At 37.4% G+C, this 21855-nt stretch overlaps 1 long non-coding RNA gene across 1 annotated transcript in view; it reads left to right on the plus strand.

The window, feature by feature from the left end:
- Positions 1-13777, plus strand: part of LOC105491492 (uncharacterized) — a 177084-nt gene extending 163307 nt beyond the window's left edge. The window contains exons 4-5 of the long non-coding RNA XR_003020320.2: positions 10331-10434; positions 10540-13777. This is a non-coding gene — a long non-coding RNA (uncharacterized lncRNA). The remainder of the gene's footprint in view (positions 1-10330; positions 10435-10539) is intronic.
- The last annotated feature ends 8078 nt before the right edge of the window (positions 13778-21855 follow it).

Here is a 21855-nt window from a genome sequence, read left to right on the forward strand (position 1 = left end):
TTAAATTATTTTAATCTCTTTATTAAATTTATCTAACAGAATTCTGAGTTTTCTTTGTGTTATCTTGATTTTCTTTGTTTCCTCAAAAGAGCTATTTTGAATGCTCTGAAAGGTCACATGTTGTCTATTTCTCCAGCATCTGTCCCTGGAAGCTTATTTAGTTCATTAGGTGAGGTCATGTTTTCCCGGATGTTGATACCTGTATAGGTTCTTTGCTGTCTTAGCAGTGAAGAGTTAGGTATTAATTGCACTCTTCACACTCTGGGTTTGTTTGTGCCCTTCCTTCTTGACAAGGATTTCCAGGTATTCAAAGGGACTTGGGTTTTTGCAGACTCGTAGGTGTACTGCCTTGGTGGTCTTGAATATGATCTGGTTCACCAGGAAGAGATTTCTTGTTATTTTCCCCTTGTTTTCCCCAAACAAAGGGACTCTCTCTTTGTGTTGAACCCCCTGGAACTGGGGGTGTGGTGTTGCAAGTACTCTTCTTTCCGTGACCACAAGAACTGTGCTGGGTCAGAACAAAAGCTATAACAGCATTGGGTTTTGCCCAAGGCCCACTGCACTGCTACCTGTAACTGCTACCTGGCTACCACTTAATGTTCACTCAAGCCTGTAAGGCTCTACAATCTGCAGGTGATAAAGCCAGCTAGGTCCGCGTCCTTCCCTTTAGTGTAGCAAGTTGCCCTGGGCCCTGGGGGAGTCTAGAGATGCTATTTGGGAGCCAGAAATTTGAGTCAATAATCTTAGAAACTTACCTAATGTTTGATTTCATTTCAGCTATGTTGACCCTCTAACCACAATATAAAGTCCTTCCCACTCTTCTCTTCCCTTCTATAGTCACAGGAGCCTCTCCCTGTGGGCACTACCACAACCAGCTCACGAGGGCATTCTTCCGGTCCATCACCAATATTTGCTTAAAGCCCAAGGACCGTTCCATCAGTCTATGGTGAAAGCTGCCTGGCCGGGACTCACTCTTCAGGACAATGGGCTCAACTCTGTCCCAGGGCAGGTCCAGAACATGCAGTCCAAGAGCCTAGGCCTGGATTCGTGGACCCTAAGTGCCTGCTTGTTACTTTACCCCACTGTGGATGAGCTGATATCTAAGGTACAAGCGAAAGTCCCTCTTACTTTCCACTTTGCTTTTTTCCAATAGAAAATCCTTCACTGTAGCCACCACCACTGGGAATGTGCTGGGTCACGTCCGAATGCAGCACATTTTAGAACCCAAGGCTCGTGGCATACCACCTGAGATTTGCTATTGGTTATTTAGGGTCCAAGGGCCCTTTGGTTAGCAGGTGATGAGTCCTTCCAGGAGTGAGTCCTCCCCTTCAAGGCTGCAGTTTCCCTTGTGGCCTAGGGTGTGTCTAGAAATATCATTTGGAAGCTGGGTCCTGGAATGGTGGTTTTATAACTCCACCTCGTCGCCTATTCTACTATGGCTACGCAGCTATTCAGGATGCAAGGCAAAGTCCTCTTTATGCTTTGCTCTCCATCCCTTAAGCAGAAGGAAGGAGACACTTTCATTACTGCAAGCCGCACTGCCTGGGCTTGGTGGTGGGATGACACAAGCACTCCTTTAGCCAGCCTACCTTTTGTCTCCCTAGGTCACATGTCACTCTACTCCTCTGGCTCTGAGCCTAGCCGAGCAGTAGGAGTTGCCTAGGAACTGCAGTCCTTGTGTCCTATACTGCCTTTCAAATTTACCCAGCACTGCAGAGCACTTTGGCCCATGGTGGCAAGTCTTGCGGAGAAGCTTGAGTTTCAACCATTGGAATGGGCAATTCCTACCTGGTTAGGTCCAAATGCTCCTTCCCTGTGTGGTAACTGGCTGAGCCCAGCACCGCACTACTTTCTGCTATGACAGGGCAGCACTGAGTTCAATGTAATGTTCCCCTATCACTGCACTGCCCCTCCCCCAAATGCACAGACTCTCCCCGCTATACTGAGCTGCCAGAAGATGGGGAGGGGTGGCATTGGCAAATGAAGACTGTCTCTCCTGCTAGCCTCAATGCCTTTTTCCAAGGTATGAAGTTAAAATGAGGTACTGTGACTGCTCACCTAATTTCTGGTTCTTCTGATGGTGCTTTTCTGTGTGCAGATAATTGTTAAAATTTGGTATTCCCGTAAAGGGTATAATTGACGTGGGCTTCTATTCCACCCTTTTGCTCTGCCCTCTTTGCTACTGTATTCTTGCCTGATCTTTAATCTACAAAAAGTTTCTGTTCATATTTAATGTAAAACAAATTCACAAAGAGGACTCAACCTAATGCCCTCTTACATAACAATTTTGAATTTGGGAACTGTCTGTCATGGTGAGTTTTTATATTCTTCACTCTCATGAAATTGTTTAGTCTCACACAGTATACTCTTTAGGATCCCATTACTGGTTCTCCTTCTCATGCAATGATATGAGCTATAGATCCAGCAGAAGTCAGTTCCCTCTGTTGTTTGCCCTGTTTCATAATCATATTCATGGTCTATCCACACAAGGCACAATCAACACACATCTCTCCAGGAAGCATTTTTTTTTTTTTAGACTGAAAATCATGTTTCACCTTCCTGACACCACTACAACCTAAAACTCTTACATGGCTTCCTGTTTTTTCTTAGAATATGGCCAATAACATCTAACATATATTTAAAGTTTTTCTTTGTGTCTAATGCTCTTCCATTTGGTTGCAGGAGTTACTTTGTAAATCCTCAAAACAGTCATGTGAGGCAGTTATTATTGTCACCTGCCCGCACTGTGACACATGGTGTAAATGAGAAAACAGAGTTAGGGAGAGGTGATTTAACTCTCTCAAGATCACACAGCCAATAAATGACAGGGTAGATATTGAAAACTAAGTTGACTGAAACCAACAATAAGCAATCAGATTATCATACTTGGATTGCCTCACATAGCAACTAGAATATGTCAGCCCCTATAATAATGCCCTTGAGGGAACAGCCTTAGAAGAGACTGAAATTTAGATTCCTGCAGCTAACTGGTTAGGAGGAGAGACTAAACTAGAACACACACATCTTGTCTTATTGTTCTGTTCCCTGTACTATCTTGTTGTTTATCCTGTGCAGGCATTACATTATAAAGTGGTATAATAAGCAGAAGAATCATACAAAAGTATTTACAACCTATTATGTATCATACTCTCTTCTGGACACTAAGGAAAAGTTTCAAATCTTACAAATTACAGATCCAGATATTATAATGAATTGCCAAGTAATGGAATCCCAGTTGACCATACTCTCAATTGACTGAGACCTTCTTATGCATAGTTGCATTTTGCATAAACAAAAATTTCATTATGTCACAAATCCCATTGCATGAAGCCCATTTTCTTTTAAATGTTATTTGCTCAGACTGCGGCAGCCTGGCATCATACAGGCAAGCATAATGCCTCCATTAACTATTGTGCCCAAAATTTCATAGTTGTGGCATAACAAGCTTTAGAATTTATAGAACAATTATAGAATTATAGAACAATCAAGGCTTTATAGAACTGCCATAACTGCTAGCTTCAACACCACAGGTAGGATTTTAGGAAATGCTCGTGCTACTATTGCAAATACTTTCAACGGTATTTTGTCGTCGTTTTGTTTGCTTGGTTGGTTGGCTGATTTTGTCCATTTTTGAGCAAAGTTTGCTCCCTTTGTTTTCCACTCCTGTATAACATTGACAGCTATCTAAACATCTTTGTATCTATAAAAGTGTTTAGGACATGCCAGTTGCTTCAACAAACTTACCTCATGCAATCCTCATAATAATCCTCAATTGTAAGATGAAAAAACTGAGGCTCAGCATGATGAAATAACTTGCTCAAGGTATAACAGCAAATGATGAAACAAATACTGAATCCTATTTTGTTGACCTGAAAACTTATATTTCAAAAACAATTCTATTCTGACCTCTTCAACCAGGCCCTCCCTTTCCAAATTATTTTCTCTCTTTCTTGGAGCTGTGTAGGACAGTAAAAGTAATCCCCAGGATGATGGTATTTGGATGTCACGAAGATTATGTCTTTTAGCTCCCTCCATCCATTATAAATTAAATTAATCATTCTAATTTTTGCATAGAATAAAATGAGACATCAGATGGCCAGGTGAAAAGTCCAAGTCCAGCTTTCATTTTCCCACTCTTCTTTTTGTGATGAGGGTGAAGGGTACTCTCACTCACTTTCCTTTTTCCTTTGATTAACAACTTTCTGTTTATATAGTATTCTTTACTGTTCTCTTCCCTCCCACCACTACTGTCTCCTCTTCATTCTCGTTTTCTTTCCAACATTTGTTAATGTGATTTAGGAAAAAGTCACAGGATGTCTGTTTCAGATCAAATACTAGCCCTGCCACTTAATGGAATTCAATAGGATTATGCAGCATTTTAACCTTGAATCTGTTTCCTCACCTATAAAATTCAATAGGTATTCCCAAAGATCCTTCCCAGAACTTCTATTTTATAATGTTGATGATATTTCTTTCAGACACTCTAGGCATTTATAAAATTTTATTCTATGGATTCTGTCCTGATGTTCCCACATTTCCGGACTGCTCTACCTAACCTTAATTTCCTAATCTTTTATCTACCAATGGCAAGTCATTAAGCATTTGAAATGGAAATACACATCTTGTTTTATTGCATTTCAGCTCTCCATCTGGCTTTTGCAATTGGAATTTAGTGGCAAATGTGATTTTGAGCTTTGGGGGGCTATATGTGAGTAAGAAATACTGATGCCATCAGTGCTTGTGTCTATACAACTCTGAACTTTTGTAGTCTATATCATTTGCTGGGAAACAGATGGGAAAGGAAATAATTCTGAAACTCCCTCAGCATGAGGGGGAGAGAGAGAAGGAGAAAGAAAAAGAGAAAGAGAACCATACAAACCATTTGTACAATTACTGGTGTGGAAAAAAAAAAATACTTCATTTGGAGAAAGATAGTCTTTGCCTTTTGAGAAAAGCACAGTGTTGCATTATATAATGGAGTGTTTGATAACTCTAGAAATCACTGGGGAAAAAACGGGTTTAAAGTTAAGGAATGAAGGAGGAAATTAGAAGGATTGCAGTGGGAGGTATGAAAATATGCTTTTCCTTTTAATTATTCTGGTGACCCAAATCAATATTCCGTAGACATTGGTTCTATTTCACAATTTAAGTCGGAAAGCCTTTCTAGGACGATAGGAGAAGCCTGAAGTTGGTCCCTGAGGTAGAAACTGCCAAAAAGTCAAAGTATAAAATGGAAAGAGTCATGGAACACTGACATTGTCACTGGCCAACACAACTCTATGGGAAGAGGTAGTCCAACAATTGCAATTAGTTGCAGCAATACTTTTTGTTTTTGTTTTTGTTTTTTTTTTTTTGGTCTGCTCTTGCTGTGTAATCAATGGTCCTCAAAATAGGTATCACAAAACAATAATTTATGATCATTCCGAGGTTTGTAGGTTAAGTGGTGGTTTGCTGATCTAGTCTGGACTTGATTGGGCATCTGTGCTGTGAGCTGTGGGGTGGGGTGGGCTGGGCCCAGCTCCCGACTCCATGATGGATGGAGTTTTGTTCCACGTTTTAGGACTTCGACGGAACATCAGACTATCCAGAGCATGTTCTTATTCTACCAATGTCAGTAGTACATGGAAAAAAAAAACAAGATGAAATATGAAAAACTTCTTGAGGTTTTGAGGTCTAAGCTTATACATGGCATAAAATCAGTAAAATCAGTTCCTGCCATATCCCATCAGCCAAAGTAATCAGGATTTTCCAGTTATCCATAGCTGTAAAACAAAATGTAATAGCATTAAAAAATAAACAGCTATTTTACTGTCCTCTCAGATTATGTTGTCTAAACATTTAGGAAGGACATAGTATGGATATCTCTTCTCTACTCTATGATGTCTGATCTTCACCTGAGATGATTCAAAAGACTTGAATAGTTGGATAGGAGATCTTCCAAGATGACCTTTTTACGCATATTCCTGGTGAGTTGGTCTGGCTATAGAACAGACTCAGCAAGAAATGCTGAACAGGGTATCTGAACATGACCTTTCTGACCTCAGAGTTGTTGGGCTTCTCACATGGTGACTCTGGGCTCTTCAAACAAGTGTGTCAAGAAACCAGATAGGACCTGCATGACATCTACCAACCTAATCTCAGAAGCTACCCAGTGTGTCTTATGTTATGTTTATTAGCTCCAAGCTAATCATGAAGGCCAACTGAGATTCCAGGGGAAAAGTATTCACTCCCACTTGTTAAGGAGAGTTTCAGAGATTTGTGATTCATTTAAACCACTATGCACGGCTAAGCCCAAACTCAAGTTTCAAAGTGTGTTCTTCCTCCAGAGAAAAGGATTGCACAGTAATTTGGCATCAACCATTGTCACAGGGAATTGAGAAGTACTAGATAAGAAATTAATAGCCATAAGGAATAGGTGGAAACTTTTTAGTAACCATGGAGATTTTATCCAGGTGACTAATTTTTTCACACGTGAGGAGTATGGAAACTACAAATGGTTCTCAGGGAGATGACATCTCAAGGTCACTCCATGGAGTCCAGATTTATACCACAAACACTTGGGATTAAGTTCAAGCAGTTGCATTGGTAGGTAAGATACCCGAGACAAGAAGCCCAGTCATGAAAATTAAGCCCAAACAATGTGATTGGCACCCTCAGCACCAGATCTGAAGGAACAAGACTAAAGATCTTATTTCCCTGATACAGTTAAACTGACACTACACCTCCTCTAACTCAGTATGCTTGAGCTCTGACGCTGGGATTTCTAGATCAGCAAATGGGGAGTTATCAGTATAGCATGGAAAGTATGGAAATACAGCAGCCAAGACTCTCTCATAAATAGAATATTTCTAGACATACTTTTAACAATATATTTGAGATAAATAAAAATTTACTTGTTAAATTTCAGTTTTATTGATCAGAATTATCTTACACTAGAATAGTTGTTTATGAGATACCTTCTACAAATATTCCAGAAACTAGTAAAACCTGCTTTGTTGTCAAATTTATACACTCTATAAAAACGTAAAAGTTGAACATATTCAGTGATATTTTTATCTCCTCTGAAAATAACAGAACTAACTTATTGATTTAAACATATGAGTATTTTTTTCTACAAATTAAGATTTTTTTTTTCTAATAGCATGCTCCATGTCAGATTTACTAATAGTAATAACAAAACTGAAGTCTTACAGGGGATGGAAATTCTAAACTTCCAGATGTAAAATCTTAAAAATGCCAAGAATCACAGTGAAAAATAAGAGTGTTTTTAAAGCTTCCTTGCCAAAACTCTAGGATATGACAATTTCACTCAGGAGTCACTATTATCATCATTTTTCTTATTATTAACACAAGCTGGGCAGGCCTTGACAGAAGATTAGCTTGCAATCAGTTTTTGGTTAGAATTTCCAAAACAAATACCATGAATAGTTAATGAACATCAAGGTACATCTGTTTAATAATAATAACCTCAGTTCTACATTAATTATTTAAAAATCTCTGGTATCCTTATAAGATTTCTGGAGATACAGCTTTGTACCTTAGATTGATCACAGGGACCTTGAGGAAGATTTTCTTTTCACATCAAGATTTTGATTCTCTGAGGCACAGAGAAATAAAACTCATCATTTTTTCCTGTGCCTGGAATTATGGTCTCTACCCAGTATTCTGATTATTTAAATACAGATAATTCATAAATATGCATTTCAAATACCCATTGCTCCTCAAAGCAATTTTGACCACCACGTAACTTTCACTGCATCTGTTCATAATACTTAGTTTGTTTTTTTTTTTTTTAGAGACGGAGTCTCACTCTGTCACCCAGGCTGGAGTGCAATGGCATGATCTTGGCTCACTGCAACTTCTGCCTCCTGGGTTCAAGCAATTCTCTGCCTCACCTCCCAAGTAGCTGGGATTACAGGAGCCTGTCACCAAGCCCAGCTAATTTTTGTATTTTTAGTAGAGACGGAGTTTCAACATCTTGGCCAGGCTGAGCATATATGTATCTATCACATTTTTCTTAGCCGCTCATTGACTGATGGGCATTTGGGCTGGTTCCACATTTTTACAATTGTGAATTGTGCTGCTATAAACATGCATATATCAGTATCTTTTCTTATAATGACTCTTTTCCTCTGGGTAGACACACAGTAGTGGGACTGCCAGATAAAATGGTAGATCTACTTTTTGTTCTTCAAAGAATCTCTGCACTGTTTTCCACAGTAGTTGTACTAGTTTATATTCCCACCAGCAGTGTGAGTGCTCCCTTTTCATGACATTCATGCCAACGTCTGTTATTATTTATTTATTTATTTATTTATTTATTTTATTATGGCCATTCTTGCAGGAGTAATGTGGTATCACATTGTAGTTTTGATTTACATTTCCCTGATAATTAGTGATGTTGAGAATTTTCTTCATATGTATGTTTGCCATTTGTTTATCTTTTTTTGAGAATTGTCTATTTACTTTCTTAGCCCACTTTTTGATGGGATTGTTAGTTTTTTTCTTGCTGATTTGTTTGAGTTCCTTGTAGATTCTGGATATTAGTCCTTTGTCAGATGCATAGTTTGAGAAGATTTTCTCCCGCTCTGTGGGTAACTACAACCACAATTTCTGACTCCAAATTGCCCTATAGTCTCCTACCCCTCCCAGCCTCCTTGAGTATGTTATTTTCTTTTCCTGGAAGACCCTTCATGATTTCTTTCTGTTTAATTCTACTTACCTTTTACAACTCAGCCCTAGGAACATCTCTCTTTTGAAGATTTCTCTGAATACTTCCACACCTTTCTTTTTCACGTAGTTATTTCTTTTTCTAAGATCTCTATGTTCCAACAATATTATAATGTTACTAAGAATATTAAATATAATAGCTGTGAAGCAATTAATAGTGCTTTAGTACTAACAGACACCAAAAATTATTTCTTAATTTTTTTAAATTTATTTTTAAAATAAAATTTAAATTTTAAAAATACTTTTTAATTATTAAAAAATTAATTATCAAATTATTTAAATTTTAAGTTTTAAAAAATTTAAAAATAATTTTTAAAATTTATTTTTAAAATCATTATCAAGTATATACTCTATTATTCTCTTACTCCTTTGTAAAGTATCTCCCAGTTGTTCAACCATAATGCCTGATAGTTTGTTTTTCACAGGTAAGTCTGTCTTTAGCGTCTTCACTGAATATGGAATAGACGGGATGATCAAGCAAAAGGTGCTGTTTATAATACCATTTTATTTATTCAGAAAATTCTCATATATTTTTGGATGAGATTTTATATTTGAAAAAGCTTCTATACACAAGCTGTATCTTGATTCAAGTATAACACTTTGTATAACTTCAGGAACTTCTGATTACACATCTTTTACCTTGATCAATAATGCATACTGGTTACAACTGTATGCACAGTCTTTTCTCTAGGAATGCCAACAACTAAGTTACGTAAGATGAAATATAAGTGACAAAATATTGTTATTGCTTCTATCACCCTTTTAGGAAATATGTGTAATATGGTAAATTTTGTCTTCAAGTTTTATCCTTGTGGATGCTGGGAACCTGATTGCAGTATATGCACAGCAATGTTAAAATGTTACAACTGGGGTAATTGTGAGAAGGTGGAGGGTGGTGATTATGGATAAGACCATGGAGATAGATGGCCTGGCTTTTAATTTCATTTCTGTGCTGATAATTTGACCTTGAACAAGTTGCTTAATTTCCTCATGATTCAATATGCTTGTGCAAAAATAATAATGATGTTAGGATTTGTCTCCCAGCATAGTCGTGAGAGTTAAAGAGGATGTAGGAGCTACACTACTCACTACAGTGCTCCCCACATAGCAGGCACTCAGTAGGTCTTGATCATCATTATTTTGATCACCTTTGGAGCCCTTTTCATCATCCTGCGACAGAAGCCACACATTACTGGGTACCTGGTGGCACCCAGTCCATTATTCCTTCCTAGTTTGGTGCTTTACTCTTAGTGCGTGCAGCCCAATCTCAAAGTCAAGTTTCTCAAGGTCTTCACTTCTCTAAACTGACTGGCATATGTGGTATATAGAAAGTACACAAGCCTATAAAAAGATTGGAGACTTCATGCTCCAATCAGGCGCAATCCATCTTTGAGATTTCATAATAGAGAATAGAGAACAAAGATATCATAAACAAGGGCTAATTTCTTAAAAATCTATTTCTTATTTAGAGCAGGAAAGACTTCCACGTGGAGACATTAGGACTTAAATAGTCACAACTATGCACATGTCATTGAAGAAGCAGCTGAGATTTCTTCATGTATTTGCTTGCAAGCTGTTTGTTTTCTCCTGTCTATTCCAGCTGGAAGTTGCTTATAGCCTCTCTCAGAAGGACTTGTCAGCACAAACAATGCAGATTGCAAAATGAGAAAATCTGAAACAAATGCACGTGCTCAAATCTCCCAGGTAAATATGCTTCCCAATAAAATATTTTTCTTTGCAGCCTCCTGTACCAAAATAATAATCTTTTTCTGTAGTTCTAAACCATTCTGAATCTGTGTCCATGTGAAGGCAGGACATTTGTGGAAGGAGAGACTCCACATCAACGTGATTTCTGGTCCCTGAAGACTACTTCATGTATTTACGATTCAAGCTATTCAAGGAGTCTGTCATAATTGGGCTAAGTTCTTTGACCACTGGAGCACATGAGCTGACTTAAAAAATGAAGGAATACCAACAAAAATGAAAGGGTCTGTCATAAAGACAAGTTACTGAGAAATGTGTATGATTTGAAAAATAAGATGATGGCCGGACACGGTGGCTCACGCCTGTAATCCCAGAACTTTGGGAGACCGAGGTGGGCAGATCACAAGGTCAAGAAATCGAGACCATCCTGACCAACATGGTGAAACCCCGCCTCAACTAAAAATACAAAAATTAGCTGGGCCTGGTGGCATGCGCCTGTAGTTCCAGCTACTTAGGAAGCTGAGGCAGGAGAATCGCTTGAACCCCAGAGGCAGAGGTTGCAGTGAGCTGAGATCATACCACTGCACTCCAGCCTAGCGACAGAGCAAGAGTCCATCAAAAAATAAAAAAAAAAAAAAAAAAAAGAAAAATAAGAGGATATATCCAGTATCAGCAAGCCTGTGCTAATTCTGGGCTTGAAACTAAGTCACAAAAGGAGGCTAGGTAGACCCATAGGGTGCACAATAAAAGCTAAGATGTTGCAGTTAGTATGCTAAAATTCAACAACGATGATAGCTGATATACATAGAATAGTTACTGTGTTCCAGGAGCCTTTTAATTTTATCCCAACAACACTCCAGTGAGAAGATTGCCATTTCTATCCAATCTATGTATATAAAGAAACTCCTGAACAGAGATATTTACTAAGTGCCCAAGTTAAGACACATTCTATGTACTGTAGCCAAGCCTTCCATTGGGCCACATTGTCTCTAGAACCCACACTCTTAATGGCTGGACATTTTTTTCACTGGGATTAGAAAAAGAGGGTAGAGAGGAGAATAATGAGCTTGAGGGTGTGTCTACCTTTAATTTTCTAGCAGTTCATATAAGGTTAATACTCATGTATAGCACAACAACAACAGAAAAAGCAAAATAATTCTCATCACCCAGATAGAGAATTTAAATTATGGAATATAAGTTGCCAGCATATAATGATGCCAAGACTGAGAATAAATAATGAAGGAGGGAAAAAATGCTGAGTCACTGTCCTTGTGATGATTAGTGGGCCAGAAAAAGGGCCACATAAAAGAGGTCGTCAGTTCTGTGCTTTTCACTTTCCCAGACCAGATAGTGGGAAATAGGTTCCCAAAATTATGATAATTATGTCTGACCACATGTATAAAACCTCATGTTATTAATGATAATGATAATAAGTAGTTCTTCAGACACAATTCCATAACTGGGACAATTTCCTTTAGCATATATATATTCATAGCATTATTGTTCTTTCCACTTATTATAGCTATTGTTCCTTTATGTAACTCTATTTTATGAATTGCCTACCGGACTTAGGCTCTCATTCTGTAAGGTAGGGTATTTACATTGCTTTTGAATCAACATTATAGCTCTTGAGTATTAACACAAACTATACAATAAGTATCCTTCCAGTAAGTTAAAAGGATGGGTTTGATTTTCTGATTTCCAAGCCTAAAGCTTATCAGAGCATGTGGTAGTGGAAGTCGTCGTAGTTTTAATGGGGAGAAAAGATGGCTGATGGGAATGAAAAGGACAAACTACCCGGGAAAAACAACCAAAACCAAAACAAAAAAGCACAGAAAAACTAACATCAAGGCACCAAAACAACAAAAATAGAACTCAAACAGGGATGTTGGGCTAAAGCCTTCAGACATTCCTTTAAAAGAATAAATTGTGTTATGTGATTCAGTTGTCCTCACCTCATCCATTTCAGTGTATCACTATTTGTGGGAGATGAATAAACTATGAGGAGGAGTAGTTGAGGATTTTGTAAAAATGACATTTTTTTACAAATACACACACATACACACACACACAGAGAAATAAAGAAATAATTGTTTCTTCAACCACTGTTGGGGAGGAAAAAAACAGTAACAAATGCACAATAACTATAACTAGTCTCTTTTTCAAAGATGAGACAAAGTAAGATTAACCTAGAGAGGAGGACTTGAGCTGTTTCCTTTTGCATACAAACCTCAAATCTTTCCTAAACAATTAGTTTTGGTTGTACTCCACAGTGCTCAAACTAATTCAATAACATTCCCTCGGGATTTCATCCCTCAGCTACTGTTGGCATCATCATTTTTCCCCACAAAGACTTGCATTGGAAGACGATGTTAATTAGCAAAAGATAATATAGCCTCAGTGAAAAGATCGTGTTCAATTTTCTGTACTAAATGCCATGTTGGATCTTTCTTTTAAGAGAAACATCATTTACGTTAGCACTAAAATTACAATCACAGCTCAATAGACACAGTGACGGCAATACAAATATAATGTTTTTAATAATTCCAAAGTGTCTAATTTTGTTTTTAGTGGTAAAATCAACACCAGGGCACTCTCCTTGTGGATATCTCTTATCTAAGATACAAACAAAAATCATCCTGGAAAAAGAGATATGGATATGATAAATTGTTTCTACTACCTGCCCGACTTTATTTGTGTTTTAGACCTATGATGTTGACATGTTCACATAAACAACATGATCTCCATATATCACACACATAAAAAGAAAGCCAAATTTCTTAGTAGTTATGAGCAGAAATATTAGAGTTACATATTTCTGGGATTTTTTAAAAAAGCACTCCAGTGCTGATAGATCTTGGGGAAGTTAATTAACCTTACCAAGGATTGGGTTTTTCATTTTAAAAATGAGAATACTAATTCCAAACTCACAGATACAGTGTCCAAGAAATAAGACCCTGACGAATGGAAAGTGCCTAGTACAGTAAATCCAGCATAAACCCAGTTATAGCACTCACAGTCCTGCTTCCTCCTTACATCCATTCAATCACATCCATATATGTCCTGACAGCATGCCAAGGGAGAGGGTCTTATATTCTTAAATGGAGAGATCCATGTAACCTCATCCCATAGGTTGAGGTTGCTATGTCATCTCCTTGGCATAGATGTGTTGAAACTTTCTATCACTTTCAAAGAGCCATGTCATTGGAGTAACCACAGGATTGTTAGTGAAAAGTAGCAGGACTCATGTTTACTCCTGCTATTTTGTTATGGTAATAACAATTAGTTAACACATTGCCTATAAAATTTTCCAGTTTGTTAATTGATATTAACTGGGTACATGTAGGTCTATAGATATTACATATATACTATAATACATATAATTATAATAATTCTGAATCATAATTAAACATACTCATATAATTCTGAATAATTCTGAAACATAAATATTTGGGACTAGAGCTTCCCGTGAGAAAACTTTGTGTGTGGCTTATAACTTTGGTTCTATGATGTAAAGGCAGTGTAATCCTTCAACGTTGTGTCTATGTTCTCTGAACCTCTGTCAAGTGGGAATGACAAATTTATAGCTTAGCAGTGAGAATTAAATTGCATCATATATCTCCAGCACTAAGAATGGGTATATGATAAGAATTCAATAAGAGTTAGAAGCTTTTCGGTTGTAGCTCTTATTACTCTTGTGTTTTATTATTGTTTTTGATATTATCATTGTGGTTGGGTAGCACTGAGTGGACAAATACAATGGGCTCAGAAATCAAGAAAATCAAGGTTTAAATCTTTAAATCTCTTTCTGAGCTTAAATTGTAACATCTGAAAAATGATAATGTGACATCTGAACAAATTAGGTATTAACAATTATTTTTTTGTCTCAACTTCACTGGGCTAAAGGATGCCCAGATAGACAGTGAAAACATCACTTATGGATGCACCTGTGAGAATGTTTCCAGAAGAAATTAGCATTTGAATCCATACACAGAGTAAAGAATATCTGCCCTCACCAGTGTGAGTGAGCATCATCTTATCCATTGATGGCCCAGATAGAACAAAAAGGCAGAGAAAGGACAAGTGCTCTCTTTCTTTTCTTCAGCTGGGACATCTATCTTCTCCTACCCTGGGAAATCAGAGCTCCTATGTGAGGCCTTTAGACTCTGGAATTAACACCAGCCTCCCTCCCCAACCCCCCATATGCTTTCCTGGTCCCTCCCACAATCCTCAGGCCTTTGAACTTGGACGGAATTACACCTCCAGCTTTTCTTTTTCTGTGTCTTGCAGTTGGTATATTGTAGGACTTCTTAGCCTCCATTATTTTGTGAGAAAATTCCCATAACAAAACTCTTCTTAAATATCTATGTATACTATTGGTTTTCTTTCTTTGGAGAACTCTGACTAATACATACATGGAAGGAACTTGCCTCAACATGGTGAAGTTCCTATATGAAAAGCCCACAGGGAACATCATGCTCAATGCTAAAAAACTGAAAGCTTCTCCTCGGAGATGTGAGACAAGACAAAAATGCCCATTCTCTCCACTTCAATTCAACATGGTACTGGCATTGCTAGGTAGAACAGTCAGGCAAGAAAAGAAATAAAGGAGATCAAAATCAGAAAATAAAAGGTAAAATTATCTCTGCAGATGTCATATTATTATCTATGGAAAACCAAAAAGGACTCCACAAAAATTATGAGAACTAATAAATAAATTGACAAACATATAGGATACAAAATCAAAATGCAAAACTCAGTTGTGTTTCTATACACTAGTAACACACTATCTGAAAGAAATATTAAGAAAACATTTTTATATGCAATAGCATCAAGCAGAATACAATATTTAAAAATAAACTTAACCAGTAAGTAAAAGACTGAGACACCAAAAACTATTTTAAAAATTGTAAAAAGAAATTAAAGTGAATCCAAATAAATAGAAAGACATCCCATGTTTATAGAGTAGATTAGTATAGTTAAAATTTCCATGCTACTGAAAGCAACGTACAAATTTGGTGTAATCCTGAACAAAATCTCAATAATGTTTTATATAGGAATAAATGAAACAATCCTAAAATGTATATGAAACCATAAAAGACCCAGAATAATGACACAAATTTTAAGCAAGAAGAACAAAGATGGGAGCATCACACTTTTTGATTTCAAAATATATTATAAAGCTACAGTATTCAAAACAGTGTGACATTGGCATAAAAATTGATATATGAGTCAATGGAGCAGAATAGAAAGCCCATAAATAAATGTACACATATATGGCTAATAGATATTTGACAAGAGTGCCAAAAATACACAATGGGAAAAGAATAGATTCTTCCATAAATGGTGTTGAGAAAACCGGATATTCACATACAAAAAAAAATGAAATTGGACTCTTATCTTATACCATACCCAAAAATCAACTCAAAATGGATTAAAGGCTTAAACACAAGACCTGAAAAACTATATTTCTTAGAAGAAAGCACTGTGGAAAAACTTTTTGACACTGCTTTTGGTAACGGCTTCTTGAATATGCTACCAAAAGCACAAAAAACAAAATAAAAAAATAGACAAGACTACCTCAAATTTAAAAGGTGCTATACACACAGCAAAGGAAAAGAAAAAGAAAAAAAAAGGCAATCTATGGAATAGGAGAATATACACATATATACACACACACACGTATATATATAAGTGTATATATATTATACACACACACATATATGTGTATATATATTCTGATAAAAGGTTAATCTCCAAAATATATAAGGAATTCCTACAACTCGATAACAATGCATAAAAACCCCACTTGATTAAAAAACAGTCATTTCTCCAAAGAAGAAATAGACATTTCTCCAAAGAAGACATAAAAATGACCAACAGGTATATTACTAATCATCAGGGTAATGCACAGCATAACCACAATGAGATGTCACCTGACACCTTTTAGGATGTCCATTTAAAAAAAAAAAAGATAATGGTTGGCAAGGATGTGGAAAAGTAAGGAACCCTTCCATAGTGTTGGTGGGAATATAAATTTAAACAGTATGAAGATTCCTAAAACAATTAAAAACAGAAATACCATATTATCAATTACTGTTCTGGAAATAATAATTAATACTCAAAAATGATCTTCTAATTTTATTATTCAAATTAATAATTATTATTCAAGTATTCAAAGAAGTTAAAATTAGGATCTTGACAAGATATCTGCACCTCTACACTCACTGCAGTACTATTCATAATAGCAAAGAGTGGAGGCAGCTTCAATGTCTATCAGTAGATGAATGGATAAAGAAAATGTGGTCTATATATACAATGAAATATTAATCAGCCTTAGAAATAAAAAAATTCTGTCATTTGTAACAACATGGATAAATCTGGAGGACATAATGCTAGGTGAAATGAGTCAAGCCATAGGACAAATGCTACCTGATAAAATTGACATGAGGAATCTAAAAGAGCCAAACTCATAAAAGCAGAGAACTGAATGATGATGTCCAGGGACTGGGGAGGGGAAATGGAAGGTAGTAGTCAAAGGTTACAGAGTTTCAGTTATGCAAAATGAGTAAGTTTCTGAGATCTACTGTATGTACAGCATAGTAGCTACAGTTAACAATACTGTATTATCTACTTAAAAATGTGTTGAGAGTGGAGAACTTAAGTGTTACTCCCCCCCCCACACACACATACACACACACACAAACACACACATACAAAGATAATAAAGAAGGTAGATGTGAACTTTTGTAGCTGAGAGATATACTTATGACATAGATTTTAGTGATGGTTTCACAGGTGTATATTGTCTCCAAAACCATCAAGTTGTACAAATTCAATATGTATAGCTTTTGTACATCAATCATACCTCAATCAAGTGGTTTAAAAACAAAAAAAGGACAGTTGTGATAAATAAAGGAATTTTGTATACAAAATAATTAGCATGGTGCCTGTTGGAAGTACACTCATACACATTAACATGTTTATATTTATGTTTGCAAATATATTACTCATAGTATATGTGTTATACATAACATTAAGTATATACTTTTTAATAATTTATATGTGACAGATTCTTGTCCTTGTTTTTCCTCTGCAATACTTTATGTGTTCATCTTATTTGTTTTCATGGGCATATTTGTTTCATGGGCTTGTTTCAATGGGCATAATAGTGAGACAGGAACACAAACAGAACTCAAAAACTACCCTTGATGTATATTTCATATTTGAAAGTGGAGAGAAGAAAGAAGTTTTATATTTCATTGACTACTGTCTGTCTGCTTGTATTTCTCTAGAGTCAAATGTTATTCTTTTACGGAAAAAAACATATCATTGGCATGATTGTCCAAAACAAATAGCTTTCCTCAAACATTAATTGGGAACATTGGTGGCAAGAAAATTCCAACATCAAAATGGTCCACAGTCAGAGACAGTTCCTTTGTTTCTCTGTTCATCCATCAAGAATATGTTTTGTTTAATGTATTTGTATGGAGTTTTTAAAGAAAATAATCTTTTAAAAAAATAACCTATCTGGTTCTTCAGGCAACAATATCCCATTGGCAGAGCACAAGTCAATAAACATTAAATGAGTACTTGCTATGAATTAAGCTTCATGTTAGCTGTATCAACACAAAGATTATGTAACCCATGCACAGAAAATTATTTAATGTAGAGGAAAAGGTTGGTATGAGCAAACAGAAGCAATAGAAGCAATGAAGGACATTGAAGAGATTAGGAAGGTCAATCACAAGATTCAGAAGCATAAAATGACATGGTGGGTTTAGGCAAGAGTAAATTTCTCAATTATTCAATTGTAGAGTGCTAGAATGTAAACAGAAATGAATGAAGATATGTGCTAACACAAGAATAAGGTGTCTGAACAGGGAGCATCTTTGGGCTGGGTACGGTGGCTCACAACTCTAATCACAGTGCTTTGGGAAACTGAGATGGGAGGATCACTTGAGACCAGAAATTTGAGACCATCCTGGGAGACCCTGCCTCTAAACACACACACACAATGACAACAACAACAACAAAAAAACAAGCAAACAAACAAAAAAAAAACAAAAAAACATTAGCTGGACATGGTAGCATGCACCTGTAGTCCTAGATACTTGGGAGGCTAGGGTGGAAAGATTGCTACATCCCAGGATTTCAAGGTTGAAGTAAGTTATGACAGTGCCACTGCACTCCAGCTGCGTGACAGAGCTAGTCTCTCTCTCTAAAAGAAACAAATGAAACAAACAAACAAACAAATGAAAAAACCACAGGAGCATCTTTGTTTAAGCTTTGACTAGTGGTATGAGTCATTGTCTTGGTGACTGGAAGTCAAAGACCAATTTTAAGCACAAAGGCAACAGTTGAATGCACCAAACTTCATATGGCTTTACTGGTGTTCAGATTTTTGTTGCTGTTTTTAATGAGTTAATTTCTTCTTAATTGTAGGCATAGCTCCTTACAGAAAATCATCTTTGGCTTCTTTCTATATGATGCCTAACAGGACAAACATACTCTTCCCAAGTAGAAGCAGATGTATAGAGCAATGCTTAAAAACAGACTTCGGAGTCAAACTAATTTGAGTTTCGTCACACAGAGGTTAATTAACCTCTCTAAATCTTAATAGAGAAAAGGTTATACTTATAACAATGCTTTCTTCCTCCTCCATGGCCAGAGCATTCATATCCCTCAGGTCTTAGCTTTTGGAGGAGCCTTCCTGACCACTGTACATAATTATTTTCTGACCTTCATTCAGAGCTGACTTCATGGGTGTATGACCAGTGCAGTCGCATTGGTCCCTCCAACTCAGAAGTGCACTTTATTTGGAGTTCAATGGTCTGCAGTTGCTGTCCTGCAATTCTCTCTATCTCTCTTTTTTTTTTTTTTTTTAAACAGACAGAGTCCTGCTCTGTCACCCAGGCTATAGTGCCGTGGTGTGATTTTAGTTCACTGTAGCCATAAACTCCTGGGCTCAAGTGAGTCTCCTGACGCAGCCTCCCGGCTGAGACTCCAGGTACATGCTAACTGGAGTTCTTAATAATTTTGTCTTGGAATTTGTATTCGGTAACTGAAGTCCAAGGAGGCAATGAAGCACGTGCCCAGGACTTGGAACCTTGACTTATACATCCTATCACAACACACCACATTCCTGGGATGAGTTCTCAGCCACTTGCTTCCCTGCCTCCTGGTGTCCTGGGCCAACCCAACCTCACCCTCCTTTCTCCCATTCATGGCCACCACCATCCTTCGCACTGGCGAGTTCATGAATAGGGGTGCAGAGGGTTACAGTTGTATGCACTTGCCCCGTGATATCTCAGGGTGGGGCATAGTGGCTGTCGAGGCTGCAGGATGGCAAACAATGGTGTGTCTGGCAGACGATTGACTAGAGCCTGCATCTCAGCAGGGGAAAGCCTTTAGCTGAACTCCAAACCATCTACTAAAACCTGTGGGAGCTGGCCATCTACTGTGAGTTGCAGTGAAAAGCCTGAAGGAAGGAAACACACCTAATATCCCACTTCCAAGACTCTACCCATGGTCGGGTAATAGAGTGTCAGTTCATCAGCTAGCAGATGGGGAGCCAGGCACTCAACAGGCTCCAGCAAGCACAGGTATGATAAATTTTATGTGGCAGGGCCCATGGCCCTCTCTAAGGCTCTGCACTCACCCACAAGTATGTCCTATGCCCAGGAGTATCTCTCAGCCACTCCCAAGCCAGTGGGATTATCTCGTCCACCTTCCAAACTTCCTCAGTCTGACTTGTGTTTGTAGGGTTTTGTTGTTGTTGTTGTTTGAGATAAATTCTCTCTCCGTTGCCTAGGCTGGAGTGCAGTGTTGCCATCACAGCTCACTGCAACCTCTGCCTCCCGGGTTCAAGCAATTCTTGTGCTTCAGCCTACCAAGTAGCTTGGATTACAGGCTTGTGCCACCACACCTGACTAATTTTTGCATTTTTTAGTAGACACGGGGTTTCACCATGTTGGCCAGGCTGGTCTCAAACTCCTGACCTGAAGTGATCTGCCAACCTTGGCCTCCCAAAGTGCTGGAATGTCAGGCATGAGCCACCACCCACAGCCTGACTTGTGTTTGTTTCTTCTAGCCAGCTTGAGACACTCTCCAGGGAGAAGCCGTGAAATAAGAATTGTGTAATTTCAGAACATGGAACCAAATGAGGTATATAAAATAACAAGTAACCTATATCAAGTCAATATTTAATTACAAATTATTGTTCCATTAGGGTTAGAATCTATGTCTGATGTCTGTTTTGTCAAATACTAAATATTGCATAACAATGAATGCCTGCCATAGATTAGGCATTTAATAAATATATATTGAATAAGTGAATCGATAAATGAATGGATGGGCAAACAAATGAAAGCAAGATGGTGTAAGGATTAAATGGAAAAATGTAGAATAAAAATTATTGTAGTTCCTGGCACATAGGCCTGCAGTTGGTGGTCATTGACATGGTAGTAGTGACAATGGTGAAAGTGATGGTGATGATGGTATTATTCCACTTGATACAATATATTTTATACAGTAGGAATTTTCTTGAAGTACCAAATTAATAACCTTTTTGTATATAACTTTTCTCTTTGTCTTTTATGTTTTGTACCTTTGCCGTACATACTTTTCTTCTGATTGAAATGTTGTTTATCTTTCCCTCGCAACCTACACTCATTCCTAACTCCTGTCTCCTTGTTAATTCATACCCCTAAAACAGAAATTAGCAAAAATATTACACACTTAAAAAGGCCTGTCTGGATATCTCTGCCTAGGTCACATCCACATAAATATTCTTCTACTGTGCCACTCTCAGCACATTAGCTGAGTTATGATTTGTATCTGTGTGATTTGTGCATAGGTGTGAGTCATCTTGCATGCTAGCTATATGTAGGGTCTATATTTTTGCTCAATATGGCATCCCAACACATAGCTCAGATTCCGGCCCAGGGTTGCTATGTAACACACATTTGCTGCATAAATTTGTGATTAAAAATGTAGGAAAGAAATGGTTAGAGCAAATGAAGATTGTGGGGGACTAATAGCAAGGAACATTGTTCTAAGTGGTGAAAACCTCTCCAGTCTACTTCCAAGAGAATTTCTTTATTGTTCCTTTTTTGACTCCTTTTAAAATTCTTACAATGGCTGTTCAGGTCTCTGCATGTGTTTATTTCTTTGTTCTTCAAGCAATTTCTTCCTTCCAAAGAGCCCATTTGGTAGCTCTGATAAGTCAAGAGGAGATATGCATCTTCTCGGCTTGCAGAGCTCTGCAATGTAGACTTGGCTAAAGTCCTGAAGCCCCCCAAAAAGTAAAGAGCCAGCTGAACCTGTAGCATGAATTTACCTTTCTCCTCATGTTTACTGTCTCTACATTTCTGGTTCAACTTAAGTTGCTTGAGTTAATATTCACCCTCAAAAACTTGA

This window comes from Macaca nemestrina, chromosome 18, assembly GCF_043159975.1.
Source record: "Macaca nemestrina isolate mMacNem1 chromosome 18, mMacNem.hap1, whole genome shotgun sequence".
Lineage (NCBI taxonomy): Eukaryota > Metazoa > Chordata > Mammalia > Primates > Cercopithecidae > Macaca > Macaca nemestrina.